Source organism: Arachis hypogaea, chromosome 12 (genome assembly GCF_003086295.3).
Source record: "Arachis hypogaea cultivar Tifrunner chromosome 12, arahy.Tifrunner.gnm2.J5K5, whole genome shotgun sequence".
In the NCBI taxonomy this organism is placed as follows: domain Eukaryota; kingdom Viridiplantae; phylum Streptophyta; class Magnoliopsida; order Fabales; family Fabaceae; genus Arachis; species Arachis hypogaea.
Genome location: NC_092047.1, coordinates 87,734,575 through 87,753,261, shown reverse-complemented (window position 1 = coordinate 87,753,261; position 18,687 = coordinate 87,734,575).

The window sequence follows — 18,687 nt, the reverse complement described above, 5'->3', positions numbered from 1 at the left end:
ACATGTGAAACTTATAGAATGGTTGCCATTTGTTGTCTACTCTCTATCGGCGTGTTGTGGCTGAAAAAAACAGAAGATTTGTTCAGAATGGAGATTTGTTATTTCAGAATGGAGATTTGCCAAAAGTTGTTATTTTTGATCTCTGAAGATTTGTTGTCTACTCTCTACTTCCCGCTAAGCATAGAGTAGGTGTTGAGAATGGCCATCAACTTTTGATAATCTCTCTCTACAGCCCTGCTGAATAAAACTGAGTCATCTGTAAAGAATAGATGAGTAAGAGATGGACATCTATGATTAAGTCTCACCCACAATTTCGTGCCTCTATTTTCTTCCGTGGAGAAGATGGGATAACCCTTCTGCAAAAAAAGAAAAAAAAAATAGATAGGGGGATAGAGGAACATCTTGCCGCAATCCGCTACATGGTATAAAGTAGACATCAGATTGTCCTTCCCCAGTAACAGAGTAAGAGACCGTCATCACACATTCCTTAATCTAGTCCATCTATTTCTTACAAAAACTCATTTTTTTCATAATAGCCCAAACAAAGCTCCATTCCACCTTGTTATACGCCTATTCATGTCAATTTTGAATGTTAATTCCTATTCTCCAAACCTCTTGTTTTATAAGAAATGCATAAATTGATGAACAATCAACACATTATCACTAATAAGCCTTCCTTTAATGAAAGCGCTTTGATTAGAACTGATTACTTTATCTATCACTGACTGTAATTGATGTACTAATACTTTATAGAAAACAATACCGAGACTAATAGGTCTGACCTGTTTCGTAGATGTAGTATTAGTCACCTTCGGGATTAAACAAATGTGGGTATGATTGAATGCACTCAGTATGTGGCCCCCCCATAAAGAGACTGATAACTGCTCTTGTAACATCTTCCTTAATTACCTCCCAAAAAAATTGATAGAATTTTGTAGTGAACCCATTCTTACCAGGAGCTGAGAAGGGATTAACAGAGAAGACAACCACTTTAATCTCTTTTTCAGTCACGGGTCGAGTAATTCTTCTGTTAATGTCATCGGTAATCTTTGTAGGAACTTCTTTCAGTGCCTTTTCTGGGTCTATTGGATCAGAAGCCGTAAATCATCAACTGCTTGATTAAGAGAAATGATGATAAATTACTAAACCGCACGTCCTCACCCACATAGTTAATTAATTTGATTACAGATACTGATTTCATCATGTAATGGGCGAGTTTATACCATCTTTTAAAGGTTTTAATTTCAACTATTAAGTAAGGAGAAAAAAATATAATAATATTTGGAGACAATAAAATTTGTTTGGCTTTCTAATGAGTTAATTGATCTCGAAATTGTACTCATTCTAAATTGGTTCATAAAATTTTAACCTACTCTCCAAAATTTACATTTGTAACTCTAGTTAGTTCCTCGACTATATCCATTAATGGCGTGCTGACGTGGCATGTTGACGTTGACCGTTAGTACCACGTATCAGAACATGGTTCGACTATGTGTATTGGGGTGCTGACGTGGGAGTTAGTTACACATGGTATGTCGACATAGATAGTGGTTTCTACATGGCAGAACACGGTTTGTCCATGTATCACTATAACAAAAATGCTAAATACTGTTGGATTTAATGTTGCATGATAGCGGCAGATTTCCCATCAGATTTATCGGTGGCATATGCATCAAATTCGTCAGGTCAAACTATTATCGACAAAATTTTCTTTTCAGACGGTAAATTTGTTGGGAAATTTTGGAGGAAAAAATAAAATAAGATGTGCGAAATCTAGGGGCAGATTTACTGGCAGATTTTTAAGCGCATATTGTGAACGATGCGTTTTGATGTCATTGAATACGTTACTGTCAAATTTATTCGCCGGTAAATCAGATGATAACGATGTCCGAAATTCAAAAAGGACACCCTCCTCCCTCACTTTTGAAAAGTCCCTTCTCTCTCTACCACTCTCCTCTCTTTTTCTCTCTTCTCTCTCTACCTCTAGCAACCCCTTAGGCTACCCTTCGCCAGCGCTGACCACCTGCATTCTTCTCCAAAGACTTCATGGACTCGCCTAGATCATGTTTCCTTACCTAAGACCAACGGCTCCCTCTGTCTCTGCCGTCGTTGGTCTCTCTGCCGCCATTGTTCCCTCTGTTGCTAGAGCTGCGTGTCTCCTCCCTCTTCCGGGTAGGTTGCACAATTATTCCCTCTTCCCTCTTCACCACTGCTCCCCTTTTTTATTTTTTCAAATATAAAAATCCTAATCTCGTTTTTACCCCCCAGTCAGTTTGGCTACCGCACCGTCGTTGCTGCTGCGACGCCTGGAAGGTATTAATACTTTGATTTTCGGCTACATTGTATATATGTATGTATGTATGTGTGTATATATATATATACATACTTGTTAATTTTAAATGTTTAAAAAACTTATGAACAATAAAAATATATAGTTGAATTCTCTTTTTTGGTAGTGTAAAGGAGAAGAAAATTCTGTTTTGGTAGAGTTGGATGGATTAGAGTGTAATTTTTTTTTGATAAAAAAGACACTTTTCAGTTTTAGTTGCTTGCTGAGTGATTTACTAATGCCATTTTTGTCAGATTTTAATTTTGGAATTTTATTACTTTTCGTTTAGATGATTTAGAAATGGAGGAACATGGTAAAACTTGTAGAACTTTTTTTAAATATAAAATTGAAGTTTCTTTCTTCTTTAAGGTTGCCTTGTATCTTGTACACAATAACTACTTTACATATTATGAATTTAAGATTAATTTAAAATATTTACTTAATTACATTTGAAAAAGTATGCAAACAGTTTTTTGTTATTTCATTATTTAATAATAATTTTTATAATTTATTAATTTTATTTTTATTTTAGGATTTTTTTTGTTTGAACTTCGTTTATCTTTAATCGTGGGTTATTCTTGCTGAGATATAAACGTGAGTTGTTCGTGCAGTACTAGATTAGTTCTTTGTCTCTAACTTTAAGTTTTATGCTAAAGTTACTTTTTCTATGGTAGAGTTTTAGGACGGAAGTGGAAGAAGGTTGCCTAGTGGCGCTTTCTCGAAACCTTTGTTTGCTAGAAAATTGCAAAGTAATAAAGAGTTGCGCACTAGATCGGCTAGGATTTGATGTTTTATTGAATGCATATTTGTTCTAATTTATGCCTACAACTTGTCACGGCTTAGAATGAGCCATGACAGACACTCAAGGATAATACTCTAGTAAGCCTAACAATTTCAAATCTAGATAAAATAAGAACATTATAAATATTTTTAATAAATATACAAGTAATAAAATGAATAAGTTACATATTATTTTTAATAATGACACAAAGTAAATTAACCTGTCTGTGACATATGGAGCATATAACATTTAAGAACTCAACAAAGAGTAAGTTCTCATTAAGATAATTACCCTTGGATAACAAAAGCTAACATGTTCGACTATCTGGCTTGATTTTTTTTAAAGAAAATGGAGTGAGTTTCATAGCTTAGTGACTAAATAATACATCGATAATTCACATGAGATCATATAACAGTATTATCAAAATATATTTTATTTCGAAAGTAATTTATACAAATAAGTGAATCAATAAGGGAGAGATTTCAATACAGAAATCAAATCAAATAGTCCACACTTGGGCAGCTCCACCTCTAAAGGTATTCCTTTTCTTCTTATTTGTCCATATAGAATAACAGATCTAATGTGTGACCTACACATTAGGCTAGCAATGACCCTGCTAGTTGAGGTCTGAGGCAGATGCATCTAGGTTAATGTCATTATCGCCAATAACTACGGTTTTCTAATACGAGACTCTCAAACTAATTCAAAGCATATAGTTTCAAATATAACATGTTCTTGAATCTTTTAATATATTAGGTATCAAATCAAATTAAATAATACTTTCTCATAAAAAATCTTTTTCAGTCATACTTTTTTAATCATAAGAAATTTCACAATTTCAAAGTACATAAGTCAATTTTGGTTTTAGGTTGAGAATTGGAAATAATTGGTTTTGAATGACAAATCCGAGATGTTGAATTGAAATGTTAAGTTGTGATAAAGTTGGTATACTAAGTTTCTGCTGCGATTTAATTGAGGAAATTTGCAAAGGGTGGTGAATTTTGGCTTAGAAGTGACTCCGTCAACTTTTGGTAAGGATTTGAAGAGTTCTGGAAATTTTAAGTTAAGATTTCAATCGGGAGTTATGGGAGGTTTCAAAAAGGCGAGGCAAACTTGATGTTGGATTAACTATCGAGAAAGACCTAGAGGAGACTAAAAGTGAAATGGATGAGTACAGCATAGGCTTAAAATCGGATAGATTATGGCATTGTAGATAAGAATGAAGGATGTAAATAGGAATTTGAATTGGTGTTAAAATAAATTGTAAATGGATATTTGAATTGATATTGAAGGATAATAGAATAAATGGTATAAGGTTAGTCAAAATTGAGAAAACTTTTAATGGTGGTTTAACCCATTTTTTTTTCTTTTCGTGGTCCAAATTTTGTGGGCAAAATTTCTAAGTAGGTGGGTAGGATGTAAATTCCCAATTAAACAAAAATTAAATAAATAATTAATAAATATGGGCCGACGGGGGTGAAAAATTTAGAATCACAATTTGAAAATTTAAATGTGATCATTGAATTCAGAGGATTTTTCTGAGTGAAAAAATGTACTTTTCTGCGAAAAAATGCATAAGGACACATATTGAAAATTTAACCGGCAGTACCGGCTTAGATTGTATGATACTGTAAGTGAGAATAAATTATGAGCCAGAGAGATTAAGAAAGTACACTTGATGATTTGGAAAAGTAAAAATAATTAAAATGCGAATTAAAATACTAATCTTAAAGGTTTTGGCCCAAAGTTGGGCCAACAGGCTAAAGCGAATGAACCGGGCCCAAATAGGCCCAAGCCCACACTATATAAACTCCCCTTTTCAGCACAAAACAACACATTTCCCTTTTTGAAGAGAGAAACGCGCTGAATTAGAGAAGAGAGGAAGAAGAGAGAAACCTTAACCCCTTTGATCTTCAAAACTCCATAACTTTTGATATGGAACTCTAATTGACGAGTCGTTTGCGGCCACACAAAAGCTCTCGTCGAGATCATCATTTAAATCTAAGAAATTTGGTAAGCCTCTCCCTCACCAATCTCCAGTTTCGATTTTCGATTTTGGTGTGAAAATCACATTTTTGGCTTGTGTTTATGGAACATGGTGATTCTTGTGTTTAGGGAGAGCTCTAGCTTGAGCTCTAGCTAGATATCATCACCAACTTCAGTGGGTAAAAGTAATAACTACTTTTTCCATTTGTTTATAAAATTTTATGAAATCCTAGAGTTTGAGTAGTGTGCATATTATGTGAAATTAGTGTAGATTGTATACTTGAGGCATTGGATTGAATATTGGTGGTGTTTGAGCTTGGTGGAGGTGAATTTAGAACTTAGAAGCTTGTGGAAAAAAGAGTCTTTTAGTGATTTTTAGCTTGAGAGGAATCGGCCAAGGTATGGTTTAAGTGTCATTTAAATACCATGTAATGTGACATGAAGTCCTAGGCTAGATGACCCTGGGATATTGTTAAATTTTTGGTGTGGTTGGTGGTTATTGGTTTAGTGTGAATGTTATGATGGAATGTATATTATTGATTAAAACTATAGATGATTTACTATAATGATATTGTTGATAATTATGAATTGGGTATTGAAAGAGATTGGGCCAGAGGCCGTGAATGGGTGAGTCCGGGTAAGTTTTGATGGAATAAAATAAGTGAATTGATGTGATTGTGAATGGTGTGACTATGATTATGATGGTGACAGTGAATTTAGAGTGATTAATATTTGAAAATTAGTGTTCAATGTTTGATGGGTGTTTGAATTGAAAAATTATCGAGAAAGATAATTAATGAATGATATGGTGTTGTGTGGATTAGATATGGTTTGATTTGAGTATGGTATTGAAATAGAGATAATGGTTTTGGGTGTCAAATGCAAGGGGATTGAGAATCGGTATAAAATTGAACGTGCAGAGTTTTTGGAAAAATAGATTTTTAGCCAATTTTGGCGGGCCGTAACTCGGTCCTCAGAGTTGAGAATTTAACGAAAATAGATTTTTATAAAATTTTATTCAATGATCTTTCCAATGATTTAAGAATGGTTGAAAAATAAATTTTGCGAAATAAGTTATGCGATTTCAAAGTTTGGGGTGAAAAATTAAATTTCTGCAGCATAGCAGCTTTCTGAAAACTGATAAACATGCGTACGCGAACGTGTCATGGGACGTGAGTATTGGGCTCTGCTCAATACTCCCGTGTACGCGGATGGGGCCTGCGTACGCGACTTTGGAAAATTTTACACTCGCGCATACGCGAACGTGTCTCGCGTACGCAAGACTATGTTGCTGCCAACACACCCACATATGTAGCTATAGTCCGCGTATGCAACAATGCCAGTTTTGACACTGATGCGTACGTGGACGAGGCATGCATACGCATGAGTCATGACCCCCAGTTTTGCCAAAATTGTATTTTTAAAACTTTCAACCATTCTTCTAGCCTTGCAAACCTCTGCAAGCTCTGTTATGAGTCTAGAGCTGATGAAATAAAGAGTAGAGTAGTTAGAGATGAGGATTTAGCATTGATGAGGATGCGTACGATAATGAGAGATAATGATGATGATTGATTTGATTGCGAATGATGAGAATGATTTTGATAATAAGAGATGACGATGAATTAATTATGATTAAGTATGATGAGAAGGGTTGTGATAATGAGAGATGACGGAGATTGATTACGATTGAATATGATGAGAATGGGATAATAATGAGAAAAATGAACGATAAGTCTAAGTCATTGATAATTGGTAAAGGAATGGACGTGTTGAGGTTGAGGATTTCCTCTCTCGTGCTAAGTTTTGAAATGAGTACAAATATGTGGAGAGAGTGATATTGATATTGATATTGAAGGAGATTAAGGAGTGAGAAACTGAATTAAAGATGAGGGCTTATGAGTAGTAAGTTAATTGAATATTAAATTGATTGAGGAAATGAATGAATAGGCGAGTTGAGGTAGATGATTCTCTCTTTCGTGTTGTGATTATGATTGAAGAGACAATAAGATTTATGTTATGTGAGGACAGTGGTATTATCCCACTCACGTAAAGGCGAGTTGAAATTGAGGATTCTCTCACTTGCTGTGATAAATAAGTTGAGGTCGAGGATTCCCTCTCTTGTTGCGGTGGACAGACTTGAGGTTGAGGATTTTTTCACTTGTCGTACTAGAAAGTTGGATAGAAGGTCGAGGATTCTCTTTGTTTCATTTCTGTAATTATTAATTCAAATTTCGGGTATGTTTGTTTATGTTTGAATCAAAATGAGCTTTGAATTGAAATGACAAGAACGGTGGTTGGATCTTGCTCGCAAATAGACAAGCTGATATTGAGAATTCTTTCTCTTGCTATGAAAATCAAGATGAGGTTGAGAATTCTCTCTCTTGTTGTAGAGGGCAAGCGGGGTTGAGGATTCCCTCTCTTTCTACATTGGGGAATCGAATGGAGAAGGTAGATGATTCCCTTCGATTCGATTCCTGGCTATGGTGTGAATGAGTTAGATTGAGGACTCCCTATCATTACATCATAGTCTCTTTCTGAATGGGAGGTTAAGGATTCCCTCCTGGAAGGTTGAGGATTCTCTTCGTATTGAGAGATGATATCCGGGTTAGCTATCGAACATTGTCGGATTTGGCTGTACAGCCGATAGATGAGCTCATTGGCATAGGGCAGACATGTATCATATTGCATTTGTTTGAATTGTTTGGGTTTTCTATAATTGTCTTTGGTTTGCCTAATTGTGTATATTATGTGTTTATGCTAACTGCTATACTTGAATTAATTGTGTACTACTTTTTTGCCTTGCTTGTGTTTGCATAATTGAGAGGTCCCTCATGCTGGTGTCGGTTGATGCTGAGGGCTATTCTATGTGAAGTTTGGAGAGTTGGGGAGGCAATGATTAAGAGTGGATTGGATTAGAATTCTCTAGGATAGTTGAGTGATTTTGGATTAGTGAGAACCTAAGATGGATATATTGTGGTAAAGGAGCTTAGGATTGCTTAGAGAGTTCCTGTTACCTACTGTATTTATTTGGCATTTTTACCGTACTGTGAACCCATGGGTCGAGGGTTCGCATTTTGTATATATTCTTTGTTTTTCAGATGCAGGTCTTGATGCTCCGCAGTGAGCTAGAGTTCGTCTGGAAGACGACAAAGCTTATTCTAAATTCAGTTTTGTATTTTGTTTAGACTTTTCCCTTTTATTTTGAAAAACTTTAATGATGTATATATATGCTTTTGAAAACTTGCCAATAGAGGCTCTGATGTACTTTTGGGAGAAATAGAATGTTTATCAACTGTTTTTATTTCTGTAACCCTAGACGACCTAAACTTTCCGTGTCGTGACTAGTGGCTATTATACGTAATTATATATATTCTGTCTTCAATCTATTCTACCTTTAAAGTTTTTATTTTGCCCTCTTTTTTAGAACACATTGCTTTCGATATATATATATATATATATATATATATATATATATATATATATATATATATATATATATATATATTCCAACTTGAGTCGTATCACCTTAGTATCATTGACTTATGACTCGAGCATAAGAATTTGAATGTTAGGGTGTTACACCAAGCATGGAGTTTGGTACATTCCTTAGGGCACGCTTTCTCTTCCTTATGCCATACTTTTTTATCATTATATTTTTTTTATGAAAAAGCTTTGATTCTTGCTAGTTTTTTAGCCAAAAACCCCTGAAAACATAAAAATACTATTCCAACTCCAAATATTTTATTATTTATTAAATTCTATTAGAAAAATAATAAATTTAATTAAAACCTAAGAAAATGAAATAGAAACGAAATAGAAAAAATCGCTTAAAATGACATGTCATCATTGGTGTTAGGTAACAGGTTGATTTTGCTTTCATTTGGCATCTTTTTCTAGTTGATTTTATTGAAACACTTATCTATGCCAATTACAAAACTTAATAAACCTATAATACATCAAATAATGTATACTGAAGCAAATTGAAACATTGACATCACAGGCGATTTAGGTCAACAATCAATCTTTAGCCTCCAGAAAATGACAAAACCTAATTTTAAAGTGATATAAAGGCCAAGTTAGTTTGTATTTCAATTCATTTGTCTTATAAATCAAAGTAAGTTTGCAATTAAAAGAGTTTTGTTCTAATTCTTCTAGAATAGGAGGCCTTTTTCCAAGGATTTCTTAGCAAAGTATGGTTTAGACTTTGACTTGATTTGTTATGCAATTGATTCATGTGACAACTGCCTTGAAATAGAACTAAGTGGTGTAGGAATAAATAGAGTTATCGATGAGCACAAATTTGAGAGGTTTCTATCATTCTACTGTAAAGGAAGGGACATAAGAGTTGAGTTAGATATATTGGCATTGGTCTATTCTACCTTTCTCTCTAAGATAAAAGAAACTAAGAGTTAGCAATCCCTTCAGATCCCAACTATTACGTGAGCAATTGCATATACCCAAATAGGCTTGTTGACATTAAGATACAATTCAATCTAAAGTACAAACATTCAAAAGATGGACAATCATCTAATGTCATCAAAACTACCTACTGCTATCATGAATCACTGCATAGGGAAGATGACTCAAATGAAATCAAAGATAATTTAGTGGTTACAGTTGCTAAAATATGATAAAATCATATTTACTCCTTTGTTGTTGATATATAATTGCCAAACCTTGCACTATTGAAACACTTTAACAAACACACATATAATAACCTCATTATTAATTGTTCGGTTTTTACTCCAAGGACATGGTTTTTCGCACACATTCAAAGCAACTTAAATGAGGCCATTTCAAATCTAGCAGACTGGTATGTTTGATACAAACAAACAACTGAATGATCCCTTACCCACATGATTATTATTAATTGTTAATAATAATTACCATGAAAGGCTAATCTGATTGCCTTTTCTGGTTTGACGTAGTACATACCAGTCAACTTTGCATTGGAGTTATGGCTCTTTGGCGATGGTGTGTTCTGGACCATAATTGGCCAATCTTCAGCAAAGAGGAACACTTTTCTTTTTGAAGCACACAACAACCCCAGAAATCCTTTAGACTATCGATTTGGACTCAAATGGCCGGATTGCTACAAAGCTTACAGACTGAGGCCAAAAGATGTTCTAGTCTTCAAGTTAGTTTCTACAGAATTTTTACACATTCGCATGGACATTCAAAGGTTTTCACAGGTGAAGATATTTGTTCTCAAAGTTTCTAACTATTTTGTATAACTTAAATCTCTAAATTCCCATGTACCCATGGTACGACAGATGGTGCCACTGTGCATTTTGTTTACATTGACTGATGTTAATACACCGGGTCGCCCAAGTAATACCTCAGATGAGTGAGGGTTGAATCCCACGAGATTGCTGGATTGAGCAAGCTGTGGTTATCCTGCAGATCTTAGTCAGGCGAATGAAAAGATAGTTGTTGTTTGTAGTAGGCGCATAAACAAGCAATGATAATAAAACGTAAAAACAGCAATGAGAGATCAGTTAAGGCCTCAGAGATACTGATTCTTTTGGATCAACACGTCATACTAACTACTCCAATGATGAATGATTCCTTCAATGGCAAGGCTGTAAGTGATTAAGCCATTGGTCGTGGTCATTAATCTCCTCAGATCCAAACCAAACACCCGAATAGGCTAGATAAATCTGGGAGAGGGTGAAGCGCACGCAATTCAATCTCTTGATGATCCTACTCAAAATGCCACGGACAAGGTCGGATTTTCCGAATCAGAGACTGACGCTCTATGATTCTAGCCTTTAGAGCCACAGGAACCTCAATTATCCCTGACTAACGAGATTTTATGTCACATACCCCAATTAACCCAGATAACTTGTTGGAACCGTGATGCATTCTCAAGCTGTAACTCAATACTATTTGGGTTAGGACTCGTAAGGAACTCATGTAGAATCGAGATTCATAAGGATGAAGAATGACAATGCATCATAGAATAGAATCAAACATAAATTGAAGTAGAAAAGTAATTGCATTAATCTATAGAAATCAGCAGAGCTCCTAACCTTAACCTAGGAGGTTTAGTTGCTCATACTGTACAGAAAATAACTTGTAGCGTTCGAATGTGGTGGAGAAGATCCTAAAACAATGGTGATCTTCCCTTATATATACTAATACTAAACCTAAAAAGATATTAATAATAATCAGAGATTACAAAATAAACTAAACTAGGCTAAATGTGCGAAAATCCACTTCTGGCCCACTTGGTGAGTGTTTGGGACTTTGGGTTAAGCTTGGCGTCCAACTTGTAAGGATGGGCATTGAACGCCCTCTAGGGGGTAGATATGCTGCTTCCTTGCTCCCCTTGGGATGTTGAACGCCAGTCTTGGGCCATCATTTCCGAAGAAAGGTATAAACTATTATATATTTCTGGAAAGCTTTGGAAGTTAGCTTTCGAATGCCGTTAAAAACGTGTCATTTGGACCTCTGTAGCTCCAGAAATGCTCGTTTGAATGCACAGAGGTCAGAATCTGACAGCATCTGCTATGCTTTTTTTGCCTCTGAATCAAACTTTGCCAAAACTTGCTAAATTCACCCAAAATTCACCTAAAATCATAGAAAAAACACAAAAGCTCAAAGTAGTATCTAAAAAGTGAATTTTGCACTAAAACATAATAAAACTTAACAAAATATACTAAAAACACTAAGAAAATAATGCTAAAAAGTGTATAAAAAATTCGCTCATCATTAATCATTTGAAATCTTTCATCAAAATCTCTAAACAATATTATTCACATAATTACTAGTAATACATTATAGTTATTCAAATGAACAACAAATATAAGCCTACCCTTCTGATGGAAAATAAAAACTTCAATTAACAAGGCGAGGGAAAAATAAGTTCTAATAATAATAACTTAACTCGTAAACAAACTCTTCTATGCATTTACAGCTTTGCAATAAGTATTCACATCTATTGCTGAAGGGTTGGAAAATTTGGAGTGAAAACAGATCCACACGTTTTCAGTAGAGAATGTGAATGCCGTAAAAGTAAAGAATAAAATGAAAATAATCAACTTATAACTCAAGAATGATTTAATGAAACCCTTAAAATTCCTCGAGTCTTACTTTAAACAATTCAATTATCTTCATTACCTTAAACCAATTTTTAGTTACATTAATCAATCCTCAGTTACATCAGTCCTTAATCATATTAACAATTTCTCAGTCACGTCAGTTCACATTCACATTTATAAACCAACTAGCACAAACAAGATACATAATACAAACATATAAACAATTCACACAAATCAAATAGTAGAGAATTTTACAGATAACATAACACAGCAATAGAAGGCACACTCAAGCAATTCATACAAATGCATGATAAATGTATGTCCTAAGCAGTCCATGAGCTTACGTGTCGGTTTACACCCTATAACCCAACATTACCTAAGAACTAGTCCTAGATATGGTTTTATAATTGCATCAGTCCGTGTATAGGTGTCGATGTGGTTAAAATACCACTAGTCCATGACAACAGGCAATTGTCGCAAAGCTTGACACCATAATATAAGTACAACAAGAAAGAGTGATCTTCAGTCTGTGGGCGTCCCTGAGATTATTAACTAATCAGTCCATAGGTTTCTCTATGATCAATGATCATTCATTCTGTCGGTACTCCCCACATTTAAACAATCAACAGTCCGTAGGTTTTTCTGAGATCAATGATCATTTAGTCCATGGGTACTCCCTGCTTTAGCATTCAATCAGTCTACATCTTAAACAAGCGAGATAGAACCCTCGTCCATGATAGGTAGGCACTTAATCATTCAGTTCTCTTTCAACATTTTTCTTTTACCCTTTCTAAATATCAGTTTTCAGTTCACAATAATTTGTCCTTAGTTTTTGCTTACCAACCTCAATCTTTCATATATCAGTTTTCTATTCTCTTTTTCCCTTTTAATTTTTAATATTTTCCCTTAAACTTTCCTTAACTTCCTTAAATATTCTTTCAAGCCACTTTCGAACACCTTGAGTTTAATCTAACACCTTCAAAGAATATCCACTTTTCAACCTTATAACAACCAATAACTAGCATCAACCAAGCACTTATCCATTTTCAGCTATCAAACATCAAATTCATTATTCAAGGCATAATTTACATAATTTAATTTAATTAAATCCTTATATTTTGTAAAAATTCAGACATAACCTCCCCTAAAAATGAACTTAACCAACCCTTAGGAGTTTTCTCAATCTCAGCAATTCATTGACTTTTCTTCAAGAATTATTAAACAAGAGATTCCCAATAATCATCTCATCATAATTCAATTTAACAATTAACACATCATAATAAACTAAATCATGATTCTTAACAATTCCAACACAATCAAGAAACCAATTATAATCACAGCCACAAACATAACAATTCAATTTCATTAATTAGTGGCACAAAACAACTATAAACTATTTTGCAATTATTCATAAAACTTTATTGGCATTCATAGCTTAAAATTCTGAATTTGAAAATATATCCCCTACCTCGGTTAAACAAACTCGTAAAAACCACTACTTCCTCGATAATTTCACAAATGAACCCACGACAGCGGCAGTAACAACAACTCTGATGCCTCTTACAGCAACATCATCATTACAAATTACAGTTACAGTGGCTGAAACAGTTTCAGGAAATCCAAGACAAGACATATACCGAAATCAAATCAGAGCAATCATAGAAGAGAAGAACAGAATGTAATAGAGTAAGGGGGTAAGACGTTACAAAGTCGGGAATGGACAAATTAAGACTAGAACAGAGAGTATGTGCATCTTCTTTTCTTTTCCGGTGACAAGCTTCAGCTGCGACGGTTCCAACGAGTACAACACAGCCAGGAACACTAGAGACAGAGACAGAATTGTTCGAGAGCGACAAGCGTGCAGGGGTAGCGGTTCTGGAAGCTAGGGCATGACCAGTTCACCTTCAACGACGACGATGAGGATTCCTTCGATGGCGACGGCTAGGGCTCTGGTAGCGACGGTGACGAGACTTTCCTTCTCCCTCAAGCATGTCTATTCTCTGCTTCGATCGCTCTCTCCTCTATGAGAGTGACGGCTAGGGTTTCGTGGCGATGGCTCCCCCTGGTGGTGGGTCAAACAATGATGAAGGTGATAGGGGTTTCGACGATGACGGTGAGATGCGGTGGTGCAGGGAAATGTCTCCATCTCCTCCCTTCTCTCGCGTCGCTTGTTCGTCCCTTTACTCTGCAACACCGACGATATCTCTGAAGCCTCAGCGGTAGTGATCACGGCTTAACGGTGACATTCCTAGGCCCCACCAGCGTGCCCTCCTTCTCACGTTCTGCCTCCTTCTCTTGAGCTCTCCCTTCCCTATTTCATTTCAGAAATTATGTGGTGCATGTTTAATTTTTGAACGAGGAGTGAGTAACGTGGGTTAATGAGGAAAGGGTGAGTGGCAAGGTATATGCAAGTGAGTGATTGGTGATGGGAGTATATGTGTTAGTGGTGCACGAATCCCCAAACCTTCGTACAACTGTACCAGTAAGTGCACTGGGTCGTCCAAGTAATACCTGAGCGAGTCAGGATCGATCCCACGAGGATTGTTGGCTTGAAACAATCTATGGTTATCCTGCAGGTCTTAGTCAGGCAGATGAAAGAGTAGGAGATGTTGGTATGTTATTTTTAATTACATAAAAGTAAAGGGAATAAATAAACAGGGTAATTAGAACTCAGAAGTCGTGTAAACTGTGAAAAGAGGGATATGAATGAAGTAAAGGATTGGAGTTGCTTAGTCTTTTCTGAATTAATTCTGATAGTACTGTTTCCTTTACTTGTGAGTGATTTCTTCAATGGCAGACTATATGTGATTGACACTAGTTTGAGCAGCTGCCAATACTCCTCCAGATCTGAACCACAGGTTTAGTGCGGATCCATTCTGATTGAGGGTGAAGCTCGTACAGTTCATTCTCCTTAATGATCCTACTCAAAACGTCACAGACAAGGTCGGATCTTCCGGATCAGAGAATACTGCATCTATGGATTCTAGCCTCTACCACAGAGACCCCAATCTCTCCGAAAATTGGCTGAACTGATGTCTCGAGAAGTCCCCAACGAAGTCGTGGATTAGCCATCTGAAAGACGTATATTCAAGCTGGTGGTTCATCATTGTCCAATGAAAGACGCACTCTGAACCCATGTAGAATGTGATAACCTTATGCCAGTTTAACGCATTCATAGTGATGAAGAACGACTATACATCTTAGAATTAATCAAACACAGATCGAAGAGAAACAGTAATACTTTTATTAATTCATAGGTCAGCAGGGCTCCTCCCCTCAACCTAGGAGGTTTAGAAACTCATACTGAAAGTAAAATACAATGGTGAAAACGAAAATAGGGCTGAATGGTTGTAAAAAATGTTCGAATAACATGAATTAAATCCCTTAAATACTAAATTAATGGCTAGTAAGGGTAAAACAGTCTATTTAGTGCTAAAATCCACTTCTAAGGCCCACTTGGTGAGTGTTTGGGCTGAGTTTTAATGAGATCCACATGCTCTAAGGCTCCTTGGGTATGGAATGCCAGCTAGGGGGTCCTCTCTGGGCCTTTGGATGCTGGGCTCTACTCTTTGGGCGCTGGACGCTTGGAAGGGGCAGGAAGCTGGCGTTGGACGCCAGTTTTGGGCCTTCTAATCCGAAGCAAAGTATGAACTATTATATATTGATGGAAAGCTCTGGAAGTCAGCTTTCCATAACCGTTGGGAGCGCTCTATTTGGACTTCTGTAACTCTAGAAAAGCTATTCCAAATGCAGGCAAGTCAGATCTAGACATCATCTGTAGTACTTTCTTTGTCTCTGAATCAGACTTCTGCTCCAACTCCTCAATTTCAGCCAGAAACTACCTAAAATTGCCCAAAACACAAAAATTCATAGTAGAATCTAAAAATGTGATTTTAACACTAAAACCTATAAAAACTCAATAAAAACTAAACAAAAACTACTAAAAACTATATGAAAATATGAAGATCAAACAAGAAGACTGGCCAAGAACAACTTGAAGATCATGAAGAATGCAATGCATGAAATTTTCGAAAATAATTTTTTTAGAAAATTAAAAATATGCAATTGACACCAAACTTAAAACTTGACTCTAGACTCAAACAAGAAACATCAAATTATTTTTGGTTTTTATGATTTTATTAATCTTTTTTTTATTTTTTCGAAATTTAATTAGGAAAAACGAAAAAGAAGAAATATTTTTTTTGTATTTTTTTAAAATAAGAAATGAAAGCTTAAAATTAAAATAAAATTACCTAATCTGAGCAACAAGATGAACCGTCAGTTGTCCAAACTCGAACAATCCCCGACAACGGCGCCAAAAACTTGGTGCGCAGAAATCGTGACGATTCCATTCCTTGGTAACGGCGCTGAAAACTTTATACGCACGTTCATAATCTTAATTCTTTGTCACAACTTCACACAACTGACCAGCAAGTGCACTGGGTCGTCCAAGTAATAAACCTTACGTGAGTAAGGGTCGATCCCACGGAGATTGTCGGCTTGAAGCAAGCTATGGTCACCATGTAAATCTCAGTCAGGCGGATTCAAATGTATTAAGAGATTATAGTGTACTATAAGATAATTAAAATAGGATAGAGATACTTATATAATTCATTGGTGAGAATTTCAGATAAGAGTATAGAGATGCTTTCGTTCCTCTGAACCTCTGCTTTCTTGCTGTCTTCATCCAACCATTCCTACTCCTTTCCATGGCAAGCTGTATGTAGGGCATCACCGTTGTCAATGGCTACATCCCATCCTCTCTATGAAAATGGTCCAATGCGCTGTCACTGCATGACTAATCATCTGTCGGTTCTCGATCATACTGGAATAGGATTTACTATCCTTTTGCATCTGTCACTACGCCCAGCACTCGCGAGTTTGAAGCTCGTCACAGCCATCCATTCCCAGAACCTACTCGGAATACCATAGACAAGGTTTAGACTTTCCGGATCTCAGGAATGGCCATCCATGGGTTCTAACTTATACCACGAAGATTCTAATATCTCGGACTCGGTCCTCTGTATTAGATATCTAAGAGATACTCATTCTAGCTTGTTTGCATGTAGAACGAAAGTGTTTGTCAGGCACGCGTTCATAGGTGAGAATGATGATGAGCGTCACATAATCATCACATTCATCATGTTCTTGGGTGCGAATGGATATCTTAGAGAAGGAATAAGCTTGAATTGAATAGAAAAACAGTAGTACTTTGTATTAATTCATGAGGAATAGCAGAGCTCCACACCTTAATCTATGGTGTGTAGAAACTCTACCGTTTGAAAATACATAAGTGATGATGGTCCAGGCATGGCCGAATGGCCATCCCCCATGAAATTCTAAGATAGCATAAAACTGATCAAAGATTTCTTTTACAAAGATAGTAAAAAGTCCTATTTATACTAAACTAGTTACTAGGGTTTACAGAAATGAGTAAATGATGCAGAAATCCACTTTTGGGGCCCACTTGGTGTGTGCTTGGGCTGAGCATTGAGCTTTACATGTGTAGAGGTCTTTCTTGGAGTTGAACGCCAGTTTGTAACCTGTTTCTGGCGTTTAACTCCACTTTGCAACCTGTTTCTGGCGTTTGACTCCAGAATGCAGCATGGGACTGGCGTTCAACGCCAGTTTACGTCATCTATCCTTAATCAAAGTATGGACTATTATATATTGCTGAAAATCCCTGGATGTCTACTTTCCAACGCAATTAAGAGCGCGCCATTTGGAGTTCTGTAGCTCCAGAAAATCCACTTTGAGTGCAGGGAGGTCAGAATCCAACAGCATCTGCAGTCCTTCTTCAACCTCTGAATCTGATTTTTGCTCAAGTCCCTCAATTTCAGCCAGAAAATACCTGAAATCACAGAAAAACACACAAACTCATAGTAAAGTCCAGAAATGTGAATTTTAATTAAAAACTAATAAAAATATACTAAAAACTAACTAAATTATACTGAAAACTATGTAAAAACAATGCCAAAAAGCGTATAAATTATCCGCTCATCACAACACCAAACTTAAATTGTTGCTTGTCCCCAAGCAACTGAAAATCAAATAGGATAAAAAGAAGAGAATATACTATGAATTCTAAAATATCAATGAAACTTAGCTCCAATCAGATGAGCGGGACTTGTAGCTTTTTGCCTCTTGAATAGTTTTGGCATCTCACTTTATCCATTGAAGTTCAGAATGATTGGCATCTATAGGAACTCAGAGTTCAGATAGTGTTATTGATTCTCCTAGTTCAGTATGTTGATTCTTGAACACAGCTACTTTATGAGTCTTGGTCGTGGCCCTAAGCACTTTGTTTTCCAGTATTACCACCAGATACATAAATGCCACAGACACATAACTGGGTGAACCTTTTCAGATTGTGACTCAGCTTTGCTAAAGTCCCCAATTAGAGGTGTCTAGGGTTCTTAAGCACACTCTGTTTTTGCTTTGGACCTTGACTTTAACCTCTCAGTCTCAAGTTTTCACTTGACACCTTCACGCCACAAGCACATGGTTAGGGACAGCTTGGTTTAGCTGTTTAGGCCAGGATTTTATTC